Raw genomic sequence first — 16,994 nt, 5'->3', positions numbered from 1 at the left:
CAGAAAGGTGACCGTGCACTTGGTAGACACGTACACATAAGTAACAAGAACTTTGGAATGCGGCGAGACACTGTTCTACTTCTGAAGAACGGAAATCTGAGCTAGTTGGTGCATTGCAAGTACAAAGCCCATGTGAGACCGAGTCTGGAATTTAGCTGCATTCTTTCTTTTGGTTTTCCAAAATATAAGCTGCATCCTTTGGTGCTTTTAGAACAACGTGCGCTGAGCGTCCGTCTAGGTCTCCCACAGTCGGTCTCCACCGCTGTTCTGTACTTCAAAGCTCGTATTCCGTATCTTAACTCCCGTTTCCACTTTCTAACTGTCAGATCATTCTTGCGGTCATTTGAGTCTGTTTCCGGGGTGGCGATACATAATGTTGTGTCCAACCGGATTTTCTTTCTCACTCAACAGTGGCTAAGATTCTGCTTGCCCCAGAATGTTTTCACGCAGGGCATATTAGCAAACATTGATGTGGATCTCGGTTCTATATGTACTATACAGGTTACACAACCTCCATTGTGGTTGTCAATTTTGATTCTATAATTGCATTCAAAGTGAAACTCTTACTTCCAAGTCTAATATCCAGTTTCCTACTTGATAACCTTGAAAGGTTTCCGGATCACACTGTAATCCCCATTGTTGCGTCTGTGACCACACAGAGGGCACCAATTTGAATTTTATCACTCTCTTGTCTGAAATTTTTCGGTGCGCGTCCCGTATTACACACCGATCCTTTCATCAGTTTATGGCAATTGGGCTTACTCTTCTAAATATTTCCTGTAATCTGTCAAAATTAATTTTTCTGTCAGACTGTCTTTCTGTTTTGCTGTAATTAGAGTCGGCACGGAATACTCATTTGAACCATTCGCTTAATATTTCATAGCGGTATTGAAGTAAGAAATACGCTACAACTAGGTCCCAGGTCCCTGCGGTATTTTCCAAAATGAAGTCGCAGACGTCTTGGCTAATTCAGCTCTTGATGCACCTGTTACATGTACCATCCTTAAATATCACCATTTTTAGAATGTCCAATTTCAGCGCTATCAATCCATTGCTTCCTCATGCAATGATTCCTTCTGATCTACAGCAGACTACCAACATCTCATGTACTAATGGAAAGTTCGTTCATGTCAGTCACGACAGTGTGAGGTAATGCTGACTCTTATGCGATGCAGGATCTCCCGCCTTTTTAGATGCGGGTTCAGTGCCACAAACCTTTGGGAGGTTTGCGATGAGATAGAAAATATTTAACATTTCCTTCTCGCTTGCCGAAGGTTTTCACATCAGAGAAGGGTACATTTAGAAATTCCAATAGCACAACTGGGATTTACTTTGTCGGTTCTGCTTCTTCTCTCCTTCAGTGCGAGTGCAAGAGAATTATCCTTGCCTCAAATTTGTCATTATTTATAAAAGTACATCACAGCTGCGGACACCTTTCCTTTCTAATTGGATTCCAAAGTTGCAAACTTCAAAAATTTGGTACATATTTTTTTCTTTTATTCAATTCTGTGATTTTAAATCCTAACTTTTATTTTTGTTGATAACTGCGTTGTTACACTAATTAAGTAGCTGTAATACACTTGGCATTCCACATTGAACCCTGCCCAATCCCCCTTCGTGGCCTTGTGGCATTTATCAAAATAGAAGAAGAAGAAGAAGAGATGAGCTCCGTTGAGTCAAGGCGCTACGGAAAGATTCCCTTGCTAATTGTTTTCCAAATTTACAAACTTCCAAATTTTTTGCTCCGTAGTTTTTCCTTTAATTATTTTTCGATTTTAAATCTTGGGTTTTTGTTCAGTTTACAATTAATTTAATGCACTAATTCAGTATGTATAGGCAGTATGTATTTAGCAGTCCACACTGAACCCTGGTCAATCATCCTTCGTGGGTACGTGCCATTTATCGAGGCAGAAAAGGAAGAAGAAAGGGCAAATTCTTGACCGATCCCCCGCTGTGGGTTTGTGCCACATGTTATTTGCACATCAACAATAACACCAACAGGAGGAAGAAAAGACCATCGCTGGTGTGTCACGAAATCGGCGCCCATTTTCATCAAGCCGGTACGGCGCGAGGCCCGCACGGCGTCGCGTGGAAGGCATGGAGAGCAAAGCCCCCTTCCCCGCGCGGGAGAGCGCGTAGCTTTGTACGCGTTGTTGTCACCCCTTGCCCGGGGAAGACGGTTGTTCATCGGCCTGGAATGTGCCAGGCCTTTCGAGAAGGTTCTATGGGACCTGGCCAATGACGACGCGCGGCTCGACGGGAGGAGAAGAGGGAGCTATAACCAGCGAAGCTATGTGTGTGTGCGCGCTAGCTTTGGCGCATGTTAACAAACAGACGCGGCGCGCCCTATTTAAAGCGACCGCGCCGCTTGTTGAGTCAGTCAGCCAGTCAGTCAGTTCGTCAAGTGTTTGGCGACGTGCTCGCCTGTGTTTCGACTGGACTCCCGGGGATCACCCGCTGCTGGCAAGCCCACGGACTTTCAAGGGAGCGGCGCTCGTCTCGTATGGCGGCCACATCGTGACTCTTGAGGCGTCGGACTGCAACAGTGCCCGGTGAACAATTTGGTGTTTGTTTATGTACTCTCTCCTGTTTCATCTGTTGTAAAGCCACTACGTTATTGGATACCTGTGTAATTGCATGCTTAGCGTTTGTATTCTGTGAACCTCTCGTCTATGTATTTCAAGTGATCTTGTGTATTCCTTTGTATCGTCTCTTGCTGTGCATAAATTGTGTTTTGTTTGTTACTTCTGACTCCGATCCTTTCTCTGGTTTGAACCGGCGACCGCTGGGCACCAAACGACCACCCCCTTCTGTCACTACAAGGTAGCTGAATTCCGGCTGAGCTTGCCACGCAGGTCGAGGGCATCTCCTTCGCGACCGGAACAGCTACCCCCACTCACTCTAAGGGTGTCTGGGAGTGTGCGCACCGTTAAGGGCGCATCGTTGATAATACCCCCTTAATTATTAACGGGTGACATGGTGCTAATCTACAGCCCAATCCTCCTTCGTGGGTATGTGCCATATATCAAGGTTGAAGAAGAAGAAGAAGAATCTGCTGACTGACTTGCAGAACGGACTGCGGCGTCTGCTCGTGTATGGCAAGAAGATGTATCCCAAGCACTCCATTCCACTCCAGTTACTCTCTATGGGCCATTTGTCAAGGCAGAAGAAGAAGAAGAAGGAAGAGCAAATTTTTGACGGATCCCCCTCTGTGGGTATGTGCCATGTGCCACATGTTATTTGCACATCAACAACAACACCAACAGGAAGAAGAGAAGACCATCGCTGGTGCTAATCAACAGCCATGTCACCCTTCGTGGGGATGTGCAATTTTTCAAGGTTGTAGAAAAAGAAGAATCTCCTCGACTGACACTAATTCAGTTTGTGTAGGACATTTACAGTCCACACTGAACCCTGGCCAATCCCCCTTCGTGGGTATGTGCCAAATATCAAGAAAGAAGAAGAAGACGACTTGCAGAACAGACTGCGGCGTCCGCTCGTATATGGTCGGAAGAGGTATCCCAAGCACTCCATTCCACTCCAGTTAGTCTCTATGGGCCGCAAGAGCCGAAGCAAGAAGAAGGATCGCGGGGATGGCAGGCACAGCGTTGTGACGGCGACAGACGCAAACGGCATCGTGACGCCAACATCGGAGGCCGACGGTTGTCGCCATCCCTCCCGATGTTCCTGCCTCCACTGACCCTGTAAAACACATTTAAGAAATATTTCTGCTGCCTTTCACAATAATGGGTGAACTCGGACCGTCAATCAGGCAATAGAGTTTTTTCAGCCTGATGTATATTGCTTTTCAGATAAGCTCGCAGGACCAAATTTGGACGTTGCACTACGATTTTGCAAACATCAGCGGCGTCGCTAGCCCCAACTACAAGTTTTACTGACCTTTTTTCTGGTAACGTGTCTATCAATACTTTAACGCGCATCTAGCCCCCTGTAACTATTTTATCCAGTCAGTGGTCGCTGGAAAGCGCAGCAGTAAACGTGACATCCAATGTGTTACCTTCTAAGCTAGAGTGCTCCTATGCACTGAAACTTTGACTAATTTGTTTGCATGACAGGATCTATGCCCTGAAAGAACATACTACAAAACACAGCCCAGGGAGTAAAGCAAGAAACAGTGCTTGTAAGCAAAGCTTTCGTAATGTAGCCGTGTACAGTGCCGTTGCACTGTACATGGCTACATGGAAATACTTTTAGGACTTGGAAGCAAGCGGAGATTGATATACATGTCGTGTTGTGTTTTACATGCATCAGTGGCACCTGGCGATACTGTGCTGATGAGCGTGTGGGTAGAACCAAGCACCGAAGGGCGCAATATTGTCATAGCCTTGTCAAGTGGAGCTTAATGTGGTATGCGAGATTTAAGGGTCAACTCTAGAACAGTTGCGTCAATATCAATACAATTTTCAGGGATGGCTTATCTTCCTTACTTTAGTATATGTTCTACGTTTCATCACCTTAGAACATATAAAAAAACCTTGTAGTAGTCATAATGTGTAATTAAGTATGCCAGATTAACAAAACTATGATTTCAAAAATCATGAAAATGTGCTCTTTTTTTGGATAACTCCTAGGCCGTTCATTGTGCAGAATTAGGACAATTACGGCTTCTTTATGAGCGTTATGTAAAATCTGAGCACTTTAGCAAGGAACGTTTTTTTATTACATGTCACGTATTTGAAGGTTGTTTTTTTTTAAGGATAATTAGGAATCTGAAAAGTGCCTTATTTTGTTCCCAAGAAACTTTTAGTTCACAAACTGCCTTAAAACAGCCTTACAAACAGCCTTTGTAAGAGCACAATTGTGCTCTTACAAAACGTGAGAATTGAGAGCAATAATTTCAGAAATTTCAGAACTTCCTAATAAAATCTAGGGTCAAAATATTAAAGCAACCTGGTGCACACGTTGGGCCATCCGTTTGAAGAATGCACTGTTCTGTAGCGATTAATTCGAGTTGCCTGTTTTTGTTTCAGCGTTACAGCTGTCTTGCGCCCGCGTCTGCGTCCGTGAAATGCTTTCCTTTGTTGCTTGCTGGGCCTGACTCTTCATTAAGGCTGTATTTATATCTCCTGCTTTCCGCAAGCTTTGATTATTCTGGCTCCCAGTGGTCCGAAAAGAGCGTTTTGACGTTACGTGGCGCCTTTTATTCAATCCAAGCTTATATATCTGTTTACCAGCCAATCCGCTGTAGCCGTGTCAACAAATATGTTTATACTTTGCGTTTCAGCTCTCTGTGTACTCTTGATAGCAGGTCCTTCTTTACTAAAGAGCGGGGAAGACAAGCATTCTAACATGGGCATACACTCCATTTTAAATTTCTACGTGTTGAAAGCAGCGTTCATAGGTTCTTTCAGCGCTGAGTGCATCCCTCTCTGAAAAAAAAAATATTTTTCGGCTGCACAGGTGACAACCAAACTTACTGACAATTTTCTTTATACATGAATAATCCCAACAAAACAAATTACCGACACGCTTTTTTATAGATACTGCGATTTTAGCCCAGCATTTCCCCTAATGATCTCCATAATTTTGGCTTCGTTGTGTGGCAAAATGAAATGCAGGTTTGCAGTTACAGGCAGACCAGTCGAATAGGCCTGACAAGATACACTAGAGCAAGAACAATTCAAATTTGGCGGTGCAGTCACATGATCACTCAGCCAGTGAAAGTTGTATTTCCATCATGCTTCCTGATAGTCTAAAAATAAGAGTTCGGCTTTCAGGGAGTTATCGTGAGATTTCATTTTGCCGAAGAAGGTTAGGAAACTGGCTTTCGTTTTTTTTCTTTTTAAGAACCAATATGAAATTATTGTGTCCGAAGCTTTTATCTCGCTTTTGACACAAACGGCAAAAATGATTTCTTCCGAAAGCTACGTATTTGGTTTCTCATAAAGAGTCATTGTATTGCAAGCTTTTTTTACGGCCAATTACGTGTGTCTTGGCAACAGTATACTCCCGAAAATATACTTAGCAAATTAAAATTCCGTATGTCTCCATGTCAAGCAATATTAAGAATTGCAGTTCCCACAACTTTATGTGTTGGGAGGAAAACGAAAAAGTTTATTCTGTGCATATTTTTTGTTCCCACGTGTTGAACTCATTGTTGACACGTGAGCACATTTCAAACTCTGGGGAGCCTCAAAAGCCATCCATCAAGACATTTTCACGTAGGCTGTAAAATTTATAGCCGCTACCGAATGCATCTGCCTGGTCGTAGTCGCCACTTGTGAAATTCACGAATTTCAATTTTGAGTTATCCATGTAATCATAGTGCAGTGATTTAAAAATTTGCACTCTCGATGCATTACTTGGGGTAAGTCGACAGTAAAACGATCTGTCGACAGTAAAACGATACTTAAACTGGCTTCTTGGAAAGCTTACTTTCATGCCTTCCCTGCTTTGCGGTAGAGAAAAATGCTTTCAACGACTTAGCAATTACACATACCGAAAATGTCAGCAGCACTAACATTTCTTTCTGAACTGACACTAAAAGGCACGAATAAAACAGATTACGCTTATTCAACTGTACTTCTTTTTTTTGGTACAAGCCGGGGCTGCTTATGTGACAATTACTTCAGTCTATTTCGTTGTAGCGCTTATAAAAACGATTAGGCAGCGAGCTTTTTCCCGCAGGGCATAAGCACAATGTGTACAAGGCAGGTAGCGAAAAGCGCTATATGTGCTAAACATTTGACAAAAAAATAATAACGCCTCCAAATATGCCGCACTGTGGAATAATAAATCCTATATATTGTTCATTTTCGTCAGTTAATGCACCGCAGTAGACATGCCACAAACAGCAGCCTTCCTGGCACAACATAAAAGAATGTGGACAATTGTGAGCGTGTGGAACTGCTGAAGATGGGCCTGGATTTCGATAGGCGGCATCCTGAGTGTAGAGTAAGTCGTACCTCACGGAGTTTACACTTTAGGTAAATTATTAAGGCTACTTTTAAAGGCTGAGTGCACATAGCACACAAGATAAAAAATGATGAACTCTAGTCATAGAAACATGTTTTAATCACCAATGTTAATAATAATAACATTTGGGCAGATATAATTATGAACGGAAAAAAAGAATCAAATTCATCAAGTGTAGAGGTATTTGCGTGGCATAAAATAATTTGCGCCAATACCAGCGTCTGGTCGAGCGGACAATAACTGCATTTCAGAAGGCAGAATCCCGACAGGACCCCTACTTGCATCTCTGAGATTTTACAAAGGCAAAGCAATAGGAAGAAGCGCAGTGGTTCGATCACTCAAGTTGAAAAAATGGATGAACTCGTCACAATTGCGGCTGAAATCTGGAAGTCATTGGTAAATATATACGCAAGTAGGTATCAATAATATTGCTCCGCGAATATCTATCAAAGAGGCAAACTTCACGCGCATTTCCCATGCTATTTTGTCAATGACTTCACTCAAGGTTACGTAATTTAGGCGATCCTAACGAACAAATAGATGTCATTATAAATTTTCAGGCCTCGAAAATCAGAGTACACAGTCTCAAGTAAATTTTTTTGTCTGTGCAGATTTCCGATCCTATGAGATAATTTGCGCAATTTCATGGGGAAAAAACTCGTGCATGTGCATGCCACTGTAATCGTGAAGAACAGGACCTGTTTCTATGTGTTCCTTGTGTCCCGGTTTTTTGCGCTCCTGTTTTCCATGATGCTTCACCGACTCGCCCACACAAAGATATTAATCGATGCCACTGTATTGCTAAAATACATTAATTCTGGTGATATCTTCTCATAAACATGATTTTCCAATAATCAGAGGGCAACACCGGCACCCATGGACGCTGCTAAAAAAAATCTGGCAGCGGAAATGAAAATGAAATTCAAACAAGTGCAGTTTGCTTGAACGCAATAGTGTAAATGCCCTTTTGAAAGCATGTGACATAAAGCGCCGCTTGATGTGGAACCTTTTGCAGTAGCCCTTTGTGCAATTCCAATGGCTACTTAAAAAAAAAAAGAAGGCGCTAGGTCCGAGTGTGTTGTCTGGGCTACCCCACGTCGCACATTCACAGGTGCGATCCCGCTACTGCAGAGCGCGGGAGCTTTTGCCTGCTGCGTTTCCGCCCTGGGCCGGTTCGCTCCTCCTTAGGCGACCTGGTCGCCACCGAGCTAGCCCGAGGCCACCCTATCGGCGCCCAGCTTAGCGCGGACACCCGATCAACATGGGCAGACGTGGGGCAGGCCTCCCAGCCTCAACCCGTCCTCTAACGCCAGCCTCCAAGCAGCTGGATTACAGGAGCACGCCACTACCCCCGGCGGGGAAGCGATCAATGCGGCCGTTTCTTATATCCACAATTGTGTAATTCCCTCATAATACAATCCTTCTTTTTTAACTGAATGATGTCTCCGGCGCACATGTGCTTTCACGTTCTTATCAGGAAATTTCTGGGATCAGTATTGGTTGACAGCTGAAATGTCACAGTGCTGAAATATACGCTTGCGCAAGGGCGTCTGGTTTTGTATTGAGCTCAACAGATGCCTCGCTAAGCGCAGCTACCTAACCTCCTGTCTCGTTCACTCGGTGGCACCAAGCTCGGGCCTAAACCGGAGCTTCGATACCCGTTCGAAAGATGGGAGGCCGATGCAAAGAGCGCGATATTTTGAATGGCCTTAGCACATTATAGAATCTGCCGCACTTAACATCTCAGACAGTTGATTCTCTAGACGGCCTGCTCTTTGTTTCAATATTGTGGACGCGACCATTGTTGAACATGCATATGCAAATCCTGAATCATACTCGGTGGAAGAAGCTTCGTCTTGACGAGACCCCTGTTTGAATATTTCGATATGCAAGAAATGGAGCACCGCTCGATAATCTGCAAGGAATTTACATTAATCACCAAGTTCGTTTAAGGGAATTGGCGTTTTCTGCCTCCCAGGTTATTCAGATTATGGGTGTTTCCAACTTATTATCCCCTTTACATATATAAAATGTTTTGCGATTAATTTTCCCATTTTTCTAAACGATATCGAACAGTCTCACAAGTTATTATATAGTCTTGATGCTTCCCTGCTCATGTATTACGTGCAAAAATATTTACTATTGAGCAACCTGAAGTTCTATAAGGAAGAAACACTGTGCAAATGCAGAGAATTTCACTTTAAACCGCAGCAGATGCAAAAACAGTGCTATGATTAAGAAGGACATTTTTGCCTGCACTACACTGACCACACCGGACAAGTGTATCAATGCTCTAGAAGGTGAAATGTCTTTAAGTGCAGCTTCTTTTTTTGGACCATGCTTCAGTGGAATGGCATGCCAGAGGAAACCGTTAACGGACTCCATCTTTTATATTTCAAATAAAAAATTTCCTTATTGGAGATTTTCAATGTTTGTCTTTGGTTTAGTTCGAGCATTGTAGTGATAGAATTATGAAAATATAAGACAAAATACTTGCACGAGTCTCTTGTTTTGTCGTTGTTCTTAAATTGTTTTGAATTAAATTTGGTGCAGTTATCCTTTTCTTTCCATCTCTTATGCCCAAATAAAAGCAGCAAAAAAACTGAATATGGCTTATTCGCTGCAGAGTTCTCACGTGATGCGGTTTCTGACTTCTTCATTAAAGGGTGCTCTTCTGCACAAAAATCCTCATTGTATCAAGCTCTATTTACAAGCTGTTAAAATTAGCCTCTAGTGTAGAATATACACCTCCTCCAAATCAGTGCCTAATTTTTCAAACGAACTGCTTGCGAATGTGGCCAAAGTGCTCCTTTTATATCATAAAAAAGGCAACCATGTAAAAGGGGGCACTAGACCAAAAACGCCTATGTTTTCTCGAAGCTCTAGTTACCGACGTCTAAGCGCTTCATCGTTAAGCTCTACGCTGCAGTACTAGAAGCCTGGATGTAACTTCAAAGGCCATGTCGACATGAGTGGTGGAAGCGGTGGGTAGACTCAGGCGTAGCTGCAAAATAACCATAAAAGAATGCTGCAAAAAACATTACCAGGACATTCTGTTCTCTCCTTTAACAGTCACTTGTGAGAGATTTTGTTCGTTTCAGTACACAGCAACTCGGGAACGATTGCAGAAATATGAGACGCATTCTAGTGTTTTGCAGGATGTCTTATGTTGCAATCACAGTGTAATGATCTAACTGGGATTCTACGCAACTGAAACAATGCCAAAGGTTTTATCTTTGGCCCTACAATCCAAGGAAAGGCTATGATGACATTGCGATGCCAGCTTACAGCGTGTGCTTATACCTATGACTCCTAATTCAAACTGCGTCGGATTATAAGACGTTTAGCACTCTTCGTTCTCCCCAATATAGTGTCAAGGTTACGTGTTGCAGAATAGTCGTAGTTGGAGTAGTAAACATTTTCATTTATTGACAGCTGCGTGATGTCATACTACGCATGCAATATTGATTCGGCGAGTAGGCGTAATGAGGTAATTCAAAGTTTTCTGGATGTATCTTATGATGTAACTTAATCTATTAGGTTACATAAAAGATACATTCAGCCGATTTCGCGTAAAGGAACGTTTTATTTTTACATGACACCCAAACTCAGGACTTTTGTTTTGACAGCCGGCTGAGCTACAGGCCAAAAAAAGCATTTTTGTAGGACTTAAGAGCAAGCGGAGATTGATATGCATGTCGTGTTGTCCTTTACATACATCAGTGGCACTTGGCGATACTGTGCTGATGAGTGTGTGGGTAGAAACATGTACCGAAGGACGAAATATTGTCACAGCCTTGTCAAGTGGAGCTTGGCATGCGCGAATGAGGAGTCAACTTCAGAACAGTTGCACCACTTACAATAAAAGGTTGAGGGATGGCTTATCTTCCTCTCTTTGGAATATATTCTAAGTTTCATCTCCTTAGAAAATTTAGAAAAATGTTGTAGAAGTAACAATAAGTAATTAATTGCGCCAGATTAACAAAACTATAATTTCAAAAATCATGAATATGTGCTAACTCTTTGTGTTTGAATAACTTCTAGGCAGTTCATTGCGCAGGATTAGGACATTTACGGCTTCTTTATGAACGAAATTTAAAATCTGACTACTTTAACAAGGAACTTTTTATTTTCATTACATGTCACATATTTGACGCTTGTTTTTATTAGAGGGTAATCAGGAATCCAAAAAGTACCTTATCTCTCTTCCCAATAAACATTTAGTTCAGAAACCGCCTTGAAAGCAGCCTTTGGCGAAATCATTTGGAGATGCTGATTTATCTCACAATTGTGCTCTTACAAAATGTACGAAATGCGAAAAATTATTTCAGAGATTTCAGAACTTCCTATTTAAATATAAGGCCAAAGTAATATATAATGGGACCTGGTGCATACGCTGGGCCATTCTTTTGAACAATGCACTGTTCTGTAGCGATTAATTCGAGTTGCTAGTTTTTGTTTCAGCGTAACACCTGTATCGCTCCCTCGTCTGCGTTCATAAAATGCTTTCCTTTCTTGCTTTCTGGAAATCAGTTTCCGTCCAGGCTTCATTTCTATCTCCTACTTGCCGAGCACTTTGATTATCCCTGCTCCAAGTGGTGTGCTAAGAGCGTTAGGACGTTACGAGACGCGTTTTAATAAATCCAAGCCTATATTTCCGCTTTGCAGCCAATCCGTAGTGGCCATGTCACCAATTTTCTTTTTCTACTTTGCATTTCAGCTCACTGGTGTACGCTTGATAGCAGGTCCTTTTTTACTAGAGAGCGGTGAAGACAAGCTTTCTAACTTGGGCATGCACTATTTTCAATTTCTATGTGTTGAAATCAGCGTTCATAGGTTATTTAAGCTGTTAGTGCATCACTGGAAAAAAATATATATATATTTCGGCTGCACAGGTGACAACCAAACGTCCTGACAATTTCCTTTAATACTTGCATAATCCCAAGAAAGCAAACGACCGACACACTTTTTTACAGATATTGCGATTTCAGACCCGCATATCCCCTTAATGGCCTCCATAATTTTGGCTTCGTTGTGTGGCACAACGAAATGCAGGTGTACAGATACAGACAGACCAGTAGAATAGGCATGGCAAGATCCGCTAGAGCAAGAACAATTCAAATTTGGCGGTGCAGTCACATGATCACTTAGCCAGTGAGCGTTGTATTTCCATCATGCTTCCTGATCGTCTGAATATAAGAGTTCGCCTTTGCAGCGAATTATCGTGAGATTTCATTTTCCCGAAGAAGGTTAGGGAACTGGCTTTCGTTTTTTCGTTTTAAAAATCAACATGAAATTATTATATCCGAAGCTTCTATCTCGCCTTTGACACTAACGGCAAAAATGATTTCTTCTGAAAGCTACGTATCTGGTTTCTCATAAAGAGTCATTGTATTGCAAGCTTTTTTTACGGCAAATTACGTGTGTCTTGGTAACAGTATACTCCTATAAATATACTTAGCAAAACAAAAATTGCGTATGTCTCTATGTCAAGCAATATTAAGAATTCCAGTTCCCACAATTTTATGTTTTGGGAGCAAAACGAAAAACTACCTTCATTTCTAATTTTTATTTATTTCTGTGCGTATTTTTTGTATTTCACGTGTTAAGCTCTTTCTAGACACATGAGCGCATATAAGAATCCTGCGCAGCCTCAAACGCCATCCATCAAGGCATTTTCATGTAGGCTGTAAAATATGTAGCCTCTATCGAATGCAGCTGCTAGCCGTAGTCGCTACTTGTGTATTCACAAATTTTAATTTTTAGTTCTCCTTGTAAGTATACTGCAGTGATTTAAGAATTTGCGCTCTCGAGCATTCCTAGTGGTAAGTGCGCCTGTGGCGGCATCTGTCGACAGTAAAACGAAACTGAAACTGGCTTCCTGGAAAGCTTGCTTTCATGCGTGACCCGCTTTGCGGTGGAGAAAAATGTTTTCAACGAATTAGCAATTACACATACCGAAAATGTCAGCAGCACTAACATTTTTTTCAGAAATGACACTAAAAGCATGAATAAAACAAAATACGCTTATTCAACTTTACATTTTTTTTTTCATACAAGCCGGTGGTGCTATGGTGACAATTACTTCAGTCTATTTTATTATAGCACTTTTACAAACTTTTAGAAACAATGAGGCAGCGAGCTTTTTCCCGCAGTGCATAAGCACACTGTGTACAAGGCAGGTAGCGAAAACAGCTATATGTGCTAAACATTTGCAAAGAAAAAATAATAACGCCTCCAAATATGCCGCACTCTGAAATACAAATTCATTTGTATTGTTCATTTTCGTCAGTTATAGCACCGCAGTATACATGCCACAAAGAGCAGCCTTCCTGGCATCATATAAAAGACTTTGGACAAATGTGAGTGTGTGGATCAGCTGACGATGGGCCTAGATTTAAATAAGCGCCATACAGAATGTAGAGTAAGTGGCTCTTCACGGAGCTTACACGTTAGGTAAATTATTAAGGCGACCTTTAAAGGAGGAGTGCATATAGCACAAGAAGTAAAAAAACATTACGAACTCAAGCAATAGGAAAATCTTTTATTCATTAATATTATTCGTACCAACATATGGCGAGATATAATTTTGAAAGGCAAAAATGGAATCATATACATCACATACACCGGGTTAAGTGGAGAAATATGGGAGAGGCATTCGCCCTGCAGTGGGTATAGTCAGGCTGATGATGATGATGATGATGATGATGGTGATGATGATACATCAAGCATAGAATTATTTACTTGGCATAAAATATTTTGCGCCCATACCATTGTCTGGTTCAGCGGATGATGAGCCAGCACTGCAGTAGGCATAATCCCGACAGGACCACTGCTTGCATCTCAGAGATTTTACAAAGGCAAAGCAATATGAATATGGTTGGGTTTGTGGGGTTTAAGGTCCAAATGCGACTCAGGCTATGAGAGATGCCGTAGTTGAGGACTCCGGAAATTTCGACCACCAGGGGTTCTTTAACGTGCACAGACATCGCCCAGCACACGGGCGCCACACCGTTTCGCCTCCATCGAAACGCAGCCGCAGCGGAAAATGGGAAGAAGTGCAGTGTTTAGAGCACTGAAGTTAAAAAGGGAACGAACTGGTCACAGTTGCGGCCGACATCTGACAGTAATAGGTAAATATATACGCAAGTAGGTGTCAATAATTTGGCTCCGCGAATATTATCAGAGGCAAACTTCACGCGCATTTTATTTTGTCTCGTGTCTCACCACTTCACTTAAGGTTACGTAATTAAGGCGATCCTAACGAATAAGTGGATGTCATTACATATTTTCAGACCTCGAAAATCACAACACAAAGTCTCAAGTAATTTTGTGTTTTTGTGGAGATTTCCGATCCTACGAGATAATTTGCGCAAATTCATGGGGAACAACTTGTACATGTGTGTGCCACTGTAATGCTAGAATACACTACTTCTGGTGATACCATCTCATAAACATGACTTTTCAAGCATCAGAGGGCAACGCCGGTAACCGTGGACGCTGGAAAATAAAAAATGTGGCAGCGGAAATCAAAATAAAATTCAAGCGCGTGCAGCTTGCTTGAACGCCGTAGTGCCAGTGCCTTTTTGAAAGCATGTGACATAAAGTGCCGATAGATGGGGAACATTTTGAAGTAGCCCTTAGTGCAATTCCAATGGCTACTTTATAAAAAAATGATGCTAGGTCCGAGTGTATTGTCTGGGCTACCCCACGCCGCACATTCACAGGTGCGATCCCGCTACTGCAGAGCGCGGGAGCTTTTGCCTGCTGCGTTTCCGCCCTGGGCCGGTTCGCTCCTCCTTAGGCGACCTGGTCGCCACCGAGCTCCCCCGGGGCCACCATATCGGCGCCAAGCTTAGCGCAGACACCCGATCAACAAGGGCAGACGTGGGGTAGGCCTCCCAGCCTCAACCCGTCCTCTAACGCCAGCCTCCAAGCAGCTGGATTACAGGAGCACGCCACTTCCCCCGGCGGGGAAGCAATCAATGCGGCCGTTTCTTATATGCACAATTGTGTAATTCCCCCTTAATACAATCCTTCTTTTTTAACTGAATGATGTCTCCGGCGCACATGTGCTTTCACGTTCTTATCAGGAAATTTCTGGGATCAGTATTGGTTGACAGCTGGAATGTCACAGTGCTGAAATATACGCTTGCGCAAGGGCGTCTGGTTTTGTTTTGAGCTCAGCAGATGCCGCGCTAAGCGCAGCGACCTAACCTCCTGTCTCGTTCACTCGGTGGCTCCAAGCTCGGGCCTAAACCGGAGCTTCGATACCCGTTCGAAAGATGGGAGGCCGATGCAAAGAGCGCGATATTTTCAATGGCCTTAGCCCATTATAGAATCTGCCGCACTTAACATCTCAGACAGTTGATCCTCTAGACCGCCTGCTCTTTGTTTCAATATTGTGGACGCGACCATTGTTGAACGTGCGTATGCAAATCCTGAATCATACTCGGTGGAAGAAGCTTCGTATTGACGAGACCCCTGTTTGAATATTTCGATATGCAAGAAATGGAGCACCGCTCGATAATCTGCAAGGAATTTACATTAATCACCAAGTTCGTTTAAGGGAATTGGCGTTTTCTGCCTCCCAGGTTATTCAGATTATGGGTGTTTCCAACTTATTATCCCCTTTACATATATAAAATGTTTTGCGATTAATTTTCCCATTTTTCTAAACGATATCGAATAGTCTCACAAGTTATTATATAGTCTTGATGCTTCCCTGCTCATGTATTACGTGCAAAAATATTTACTATTGAGCAACCTGAAGTTCTATAAGGAAGAAACACTGTGCAAATGCAGAGAATTTCACTTTAAACCGCAGCAGATGCAAAAACAGTGCTATGATTAAGAAGGACATTTTTGCCTGCACTACACTGACCACACCGGACAAGTGTATTAATGCTCTAGAAGGTGAAATGTCTTTAAGTGCAGCTTCTTTCTTTGGACCATGCTTCAGTGGAATGGCATGCCAGAGGAAACCGTTAACGGACTCCATCTTTTATATTTCAAATAAAAAATTTCCTTATTGGAGATTTTCAATGTTTGTCTTTGGTTTAGTTCGAGCATTGTAGTGATAGAATTATGAAAATCTAAGACAAAACACTTGCACGTGTCTCTTGTTTTGTCGTTGTTCTTAAATTGTTTTCAATTAAATTCGGTGCAGTTATCCTTTTCTTTCCATCTCTTATGCCCAAATAAAAGCAGCAAAAAAACTGAATATGGCTTATTCGCTGCAGAGTTCTCACGTGATGCGGTTTCTCACTTCTTCATTAAAGGGTGCTCTTCTGCACAAGAATCCTCATTGTATCAAGCTCCATTTATAAGATGTTAAAATTAGCCTCTAGTGTAGAATATACACCTCCTCCAAATCAGTGCCTAATTTTTCAAACGAACTGTTTGCGAATGTGGCCAAAGTGCGCCTTTTATATCATAATAAAGGCAACTCTGTAAAGGGGCGCACCAGACCAAAATCGCCAGTTGTCTCGAAGCCCTAGTTACCGACGCCTAAGCGCTTCATCGTTAAGCTCTACGCTGCAGTACTAGAAGCCTAGATGTAACTTCAAGGGCCATGTCGACATGAGTGGTGGAAGCGGTGGGTAGTCTCAGGCGTAGCTGAAAAATAACCATAAAAGAATGCTGCAAAAAACATTACCAGGACATTCTGGTCTCTCCTTTAACAGTCACTTGTGAGAGATTTTGTTCGTTTGAGTACACAGCAACTCGGGAACGATTGCAAAAGTATGAGAGGCAATCTAGTGTTTTGCAGGATGTCTTATGTTGCAATCACAGTGTAATGATCTAACTGAGATACTACGCAACTGAAACAATGCCAAAGGTTTTATCTTTGGCCCTACAATCCAAGGAAAGGCTATGATGACATTGCGATGCCAGCTTACAGCGTGTGCTTATACCTATGGCTCCTAATTCAAACTGCGTCGGATTATAAGACGTTTAGCACTCTTCGTTCTCCCCCAGTATAGTGTCAAGGTTACGTGTTGCAGGATAGGCGTAGTTGGAGTAGTAAACATTTTCATTTATTGACAGCTGCGTGA

At 42.4% G+C, this 16,994-nt stretch overlaps 2 non-coding genes across 2 annotated transcripts; both read right to left on the bottom strand.

Annotated features, from left to right (window-relative positions):
* Positions 1 to 7,993: 7,993 nt before the first annotated feature.
* Positions 7,994 to 8,292, bottom strand: LOC146180636 (signal recognition particle RNA). Its single transcript, XR_014700476.1, has one exon.
* A 6,317-nt stretch (positions 8,293 to 14,609) lies between these two features.
* Positions 14,610 to 14,908, bottom strand: LOC146180635 (signal recognition particle RNA). The gene has a single exon (XR_014700481.1).
* Between the last annotated feature and the right edge of the window lie 2,086 nt (positions 14,909 to 16,994).

This window comes from Amblyomma maculatum, chromosome 8 (genome assembly GCF_055883805.1).
Source record: "Amblyomma maculatum isolate TAMU_Amacu chromosome 8, ASM5588380v1, whole genome shotgun sequence".
Taxonomy (NCBI): Eukaryota; Metazoa; Arthropoda; class Arachnida; order Ixodida; family Ixodidae; genus Amblyomma; species Amblyomma maculatum.
This window is presented reverse-complemented; position numbering and strand designations above follow the sequence as displayed.